Below are 6820 nucleotides of genomic sequence, written 5' to 3'. Positions count from 1 at the left end.
AAATATGATAACATAAAAATGTTTTCCAAAAAGCCTGGCGGAGACTGATGGTGTTTTTTGGAGCGAATGCATAGACCTAGGGATCATTCCTTACATAATGAGCAACCCAGAGATTGGATCATGCATATATCATGCTGAAGGAAAATCTGCGGACGACTCAAATTTCGCAGCATATATTCTCGACCACAAACTGAAGAACCTATAAACGCCTTAACCAACTACATCCGCAAAATCAGAGTTCATAATGATCACACACACTTCTCAATATACTATAAACACTATCCCAGTCAGTTAGTCTTACTGGTCTGCTGCACTACATTTGATTAGTTCATTAATGAGCTATTAGCATACTGTTCTTGTGTGTAAGCCAGTTGTGACCTGAAGCATTTTCTTGGATCAAACCACTGATACTGCATTAGACAAATGTTTGGCTGGAACTACTTTTTGACAGTCTGAAATGATCAGGACGCAGACAATACTGTTTCAGACTGTGATGTGTTGGAATATGGTGAAGGGGGGGCATAAAGAAGAGGTTATTAAGCACGCTAATCCACTGAGGCACTGTTCTGAAACACAGTAGGCTTCACCTGCACTGAACTATTCCCAACCCATGCTGTTTCTGAGCATGCCAAACTGGCTTCATGGTAATTAGTGTCTGTCAAGGTCCGGGGCTTGCTAGAGATGACAGTGGCACGGTTTATCAGCCAGAAACACAGTGATCAAAGGGTTAGAACGCTCTGGCTTACTGCTAATCAGATGGACTCCGCATGCCTCTTGCACAGTATTATGGAAGGAAAGGTGCAGTCCAACATAAACATATTTTACTAACACAAAAGTCCAGGAGACTATGCCTCATCAAGGAAGCTTAAGCACATCAAGAGTATGACATTATAAATCAGACGGCTGATAGGACGTGGCAACAGCAGAACTATGTTGACAGATGACTGTGATGCAGATTACAGGTGGGATGAAAAGGCTCTCCCACACAATGCAACTTAAGTGTTGTCATGATGGATGTGGAAAACTGCTATGTAAACACATGAAAATGAATGGTCAGGGTTATCTCAAGGGCTTCATCGGCATAAAACTGACACGCAGAAATCACAAAGCAGGCAGCCCATCCATCTGCCAAACATATGAGCGTCCGCCGGCGAGCATCCAGCTAGGAGGACATAACAACATAAAAGCCGAACGTGCATTTCAGGCCTCGCATTCACTGCCCTGCGTTCTCACTCTGAGAGGCACACTGGCAGATGTCAGTAGCTTTCACACATTTCTGGCTGGCTTCATCCACCAGCCTCCTTCCTTCCTCCAGCCTGCGTCACCTCTGCTCTGACATCACATGTGACATCAGGCAGGACCTCCGAGGGGATCCCTGTAGCCGGGCAAACATCAGATGACTTTCAAAGGCTTCGGCTATAGCTACCCAATGGCAGTAAAAACTCGTTTTTTTCTTGATGAGCTTGGCCTAGAAATAAATCTGAAGACAGACAGAGAATAGACAGAGAGGGGAGGACTGTCAAACCTGCTAAAACAACTAGAGCACACACACACGCACACACACATACGATTACTGGAAAGGGAAAGTCTAGCCCCGGGGTAACCAGACTCACTGCAACACCAGGAAGTCATCCCAGCCCACACTTATCGCCGGACCACTCCTGAAAGTTGAACTGATATGACTCATTTCACGGCCGTGGAGGGCCCCTCCAGTTTCGCTGACCAACCCTTTCCTCCGCTGCTGGAAGGAATTAATGAGCTGCTTCCCTTCTTAATACGCTCCCTGTCCCTCCATACCCTGCCCCCCCCTCTGGGCATCTAGAAGGGCCTTGTGTTCACACACCATCCCAGTCTCAAGGATGTGTGAAAGACCTACCACATAACACACATGCGCCCACGCACACACATTTAAGATTTCTTACCTTTTCCTGTGAAAATGCACATCACCCGGTGATGGTGTGGGCGTGAGTGTTTTGCAGTATTTTATCTTTTTAACCCGTCGGCTGCTGTTGTCTACAAATTCTGCACACTGTCTTGAAAATGCTTCTTTACTGACATTTACCAACAGCTTTTGATGCAAGCTCACTGAGCTGTGAAAGGTCTTGACAAGAAGGAACAGATCACTCCTGGGCAATGTTAACAGTTCTTCCATAAATACTATAAGCAACACTACCTAAAATAATCAGGCCTGAGGCCATGACAGAGCAAATAGGGGTGAGCTGATCAAATCTGGTGGGAATAAAAGCTACACAAACAGCCACAGTTGTGATGATGGTACTCCATGTGTTCACTGCAGCAGCATTGTAAGTGATAAAATCTTGAACTTGAACAGATCCGGTGACATCTTGGCTTTGACAATCTGGCCTCTAGAGGTCCCTACGTGACAGTAACAATTTATGTGCAAGACCTTCTAAAATTAAAGCCAGCAGGCAATTGCTAACACTGTGACATAATTTGAGGTATGAGTAAAGAGCACAGCGGCAGTGTTTTACCCATCCAGTCTTGTAGCCTATTAAATATTACGACACTGTAAAAACCTTTTAAGTCCTGCGTTCAATATTAAAAAGCAAATCTCAAGCACAACATTATTTACCAATTTCAGCAAACTGACAGCAGGGTGGCTGTTTGGGCTGTGTGGTGATGCGAGGCAGTGAGGCGGTGCGTGCAGGAGGCTGCACGGGGGGAAGGAGAAGAGAGGTCAAGCAGCAGCCATCATCATGCAAACAGCAGGTGTGACAGAGTGACAACATGCAAACATCAAAGCAGCCGAAACTTGGCATACCATTTGCCAAGGGCTATTTGCAGCTCATTTCCATCGCCATTTGGTGTTCCTACGCGCCCGAGCAGAACCGAGGGAGCTACACAGCACCGGACCCCAGTGTTGTCATCATGTCCTTATGAAATGATTGACAGGCTCGGCGTGATGCTAGCCCCGCTGGTTCCGATGCAGGTTGCTGCCGTAGCATACTAGCCTAGCCCCAGTGCGCGCAGTCCACAGATGCGGAGGGGGGATAACCAAGCCAAATTCCGTTAAAACATCTGTCCGTTTAAGGTTTCCGTACAGTAATGACTATATGCATACCTGTCTGGAGAGTTAACACCTTACACGGATCAGTGGAGCTCCTTGGTTAAATTCGGCGGATGCATGACCCATTACACAGACTGTATTTCAATGATACCTCTGTTTTATAACTCCAGCTGCAACTGTCGCCCAACACAGCACAGTGTGGATTTAATACCACTGGGGAGATTTAAGGCAAAGCAATTCTACAAGTTAAAATTGAATATAATGGTTGTTTGGAGTGACACACATTGCCCACAGAATACAAGCCATGCTCGCAGTATTTCGCACAAGTCCTGAATTAGTGTCCCCCTCGATATACATCTCTGCTCGTGAGCTAGGACATAAAAAAAACTGCGTAATTTGGACGGAGTTTGGCCTCTCTTCCACAGCGGAGGGAACGGCACATAACGGGGCTAAAGCTAGCCGGGCTAGCTCCATCAGCAATCTTTAACCTTCAGCTGAGAGGAGCGCGTCCGCAAACAGTGGCAGGGGCCACCGCACACGCTTCAAGTTACAGAATAAAGACCGCCATCCTCCCACTCCCTTCACCTTCTAACGTCGCGTCCTGAAAGTGCCACAGTATTGTCCTAAATCCTCTAATCCCGGCAGAGGAGGCAGGGACAGCCCGGACAGGAGAGCGCCGAGGTAGCTGCAAGTTGAGGGACCGCTGGAAATGTTGAACGCAGAGCAGATGCGACTGTCCACCTCTGTCTGCTCCCCCTCGCAGCCGCTCACAGCCTCCTCTGCCCACCGCATGTGTCGTGAAATCTAAAAACACAAAGTCCAACGAATGCCTGAGTTAAAGGCGGTGTGTCGGTCGACCGGGAGCCACTCTTTACCTGTGAAATGCGTCGTCGCGTTGCCGCCTAGTCCCCAGCGCTCATCCCCGCCGCTGCTCTGGACGGACTGAGCTGGGATCTGCTGAGGGAACAGCCCCTCTACAGCACAGCACAGCACAGCACTGAGGAGACATCCCTCTTCTCCAGCGGGGAGGCAGCTGGATGCTGCTCAGCGATAAGGTCACTTCACACTCAGCATTTCAAGAGAAAGTAATCAAACTCATGCAGTCTATCTATCTGACTTGTCTTCATCAGACTGCAGAAACTCAATTCTTCATGTAATTACCATACTGTAATTACTATGATAATCAGAATGATTGATGTCAGCCTATAGTGTGTGTAAGCTGACCTTCACCTCCACACATCCCTAATCCTACCTGTCTTCATGTTGTGTGCTGTATATGAATATACAGGCTAGACCAGGGGTGCCCAAAGGTTTTCCCTTGGGGGGCTAAAACTGAAACTTAAGGGTGGGCCTTGGGCTTATAGCTAATATTGTATTGTTAAGATGCAAAATGGAACCAGGATCCCAAGTTCCCTTAATTGACAGACCTCCTGCGCAGTGTCACTCTGCCTGCTGTGCTCAGATTATGAAAAATAATTAATAATTAGGACCTAAAAAAAAAAAAGAGCATTTTACCTCACAAAAAATAAAACAGCACAAACAGTTATTTATGTTGTATATATTTTTTAAATTAATAAAAAAAAATGTTTCAGAAACATCTGGCGGGCCAATTTGAACCTTATGGCAGGCCAGCTTTGGGCAACCCTGGGCTAGAATATACATGATTCTGTATTATAACACCCTCCGAATTTTGCTGTTTTTCTGTTAAAAATAATCAGTCGATTAATCGATCAGTCGATAAGCTAAAAAATTATTTGAGATTGGTCCATTTTCAAGCAAAGATTCTATCAATTCTGTGGTTCCAGGTGTTTGTTTTTTGTTTACTTTGTTAGTGTTGGACAAATCAACATTTGCTGTATGGCTGTAGCAAGAATCCCACAATAAGATGTGTATCACAATACAGAGGTTACGATTCAATATATTGTGATACTGTAAGCAAGTCGATATATTGCAATTTGTGTTTTTAAATCAAATTTTAGGAAAACTGTAGTAATATGGAGAACACAGCCACCCCTCTCTCTCTTATTCAAATATAGGAACCACTGGGGCTCTAACTAAGAGCAAAGAAGAGACAGCTCCTCCACTCAACGCCCACACGGTTCCCTCCCATCTTCTCGCCTGAACTCCTCCATCCATCCATCCATCCATCCATCCACAAACCTGATTTCTCCACCACTCTCCCTCACTTCATCCCTCACCCCTCCTCCCAAGACCCCCATTCATCCCTCGACCCCCAACCCCTCACCCTACATCTCTTCATCCCTCCTACAGTTTATTATATTGGTCCACCATTATCCATTATATTCAATAAACCATTCCATGTCCTCACTGACATGGTCTTTGTTAGTGAATCATTAGTTGCAGCTCTAAACAATGAAAGTGAAAATGAACTCTTACACATGTGTCTGCTAAAAATGACTTCATGCAGGCTTTGTTATTATAAAAAAATATTTACAGCAGTTAGTGAAACTTTGGTCCACTGTTTTGTTTTGGTTCTCCTGTACAGTTTGCCAAAGCCTACTTTACGCCCGTCTGGCTCCAGGCCTTCGGAGCTGAAAGTTGTACACCCTTTCCACCTCTTTAAAAGAACAGAAGACCCTAAAACCTCCATAATATTGACACAGATGTTGCATATAACTGAAAACTAAGGGAGGCTCGTAGGCTCCTGTTGGACCTGGCTGTTGTATTCCCACAGTGGGAATCATTTCAGTGGACGGCAGTATCTGACCACTGAAATAGATCCCCTGATTCATGTGCAGCAGCCGCTTCGCCTGTCCACTCACTGCTGGTAATGTGTCCCCTTGGCAATAGTTGCAGCAATAATGATCATGTTTACATTCAGTCAGCCTAACTTTGAATTACCTACTCGATCATTATCTCCTTTCCTGTAAAGCTAGCCATTGTTGCAGTTGTTGACTTTACATATCCTGTGGCCACTAGTATAAGGAGAAAAACATCCATAATGACTTGATAGTCAGTGGTGTTGTAGTTTTCTGTGGCGCTTGCACACAGTTTGTCCAACGGAGTGAAATATTTAGACAGCAGAGGTTAGGACTTTGGACTGTGTGGCATTTAAAGACAATGAGAACCTGAGAAAAGTGAGAGGAACCTGACAAGAACAATGGGAGTGATATAAGATACCATAACTGCTGTGTTACAGTAGTTTGGAAAAGGCATTTCATTTAATTTGGCCTGTGACTTAACTGGCATCTGCTCAGTATCAGTGAAGGTCAACACTTCTGCTGCTCCCTGTGTTCATAGAGTGCCTGTGCTGCACTGCACCCAACAGTCTTGCTGTGTCTGTTTTCAATTGTGCCGTACATATGCAGCTCATATGCAACGCACTGAAATGTGGTGCAGAGACGCTGATGTCACCGCTCCGTTTGCCAGTTGCGGTTTTGAGTTTGAGCGTTTGTGAGCTGGGTGAGCAGCGCTGCCCGCTGTGGGCTGCTGCAGTTGCCGCTCCCCAATTCCCCAGAACTCTGGTAACATCTTGACTCTGTAGGTGAGTGTGTGTGTGGGTGGATGGGGTGGGTTGGGGGTGGGGGGTATGTGGATGCTCTCTGGCTGCTTTCTATAGTGAGCCAATACCAACCTGCGAGAAAACGTTAATGAATTCAGAATCTTAATATATGCCACATTCGATGGCAGTAGCTGCGAGTTCTCTACTCTCTCTATTATTTTTATTCTCTCTATATCTCTTAAGTTTTTTTATGTCTACATTTCGTATATCTATATATAAATATATATAACTAAATTTATAACATCCGACCACACCTTTGCATATATACT

At 45.4% G+C, this 6820-nt stretch overlaps 1 protein-coding gene across 2 annotated transcripts in view; it reads right to left on the bottom strand.

Moving 5' to 3' along the window:
- The window catches only part of jcada (junctional cadherin 5 associated a), a 21293-nt gene extending 17243 nt beyond the window's left edge, over positions 1-4050 (bottom strand). Inside the window, exon 1 of one of the 2 annotated variants that reach the window (XM_035669883.1) lies at positions 3904-4050. The gene's annotated coding sequence lies outside the window, so the exon portion shown is untranslated. The other variant, XM_035669959.1, reaches the window with a different exon arrangement.
- Positions 4051-6820: the final 2770 nt, after the last annotated feature.

This window comes from Morone saxatilis, unplaced genomic scaffold (genome assembly GCF_004916995.1).
Source record: "Morone saxatilis isolate NCDOM2014 unplaced genomic scaffold, NCSU_SB_2.0 Contig0, whole genome shotgun sequence".
Taxonomy (NCBI): domain Eukaryota; kingdom Metazoa; phylum Chordata; class Actinopteri; family Moronidae; genus Morone; species Morone saxatilis.
The sequence above is the reverse complement of the archived record's forward strand: the minus strand, read 5'-3'. Positions and strand labels throughout refer to the sequence as shown.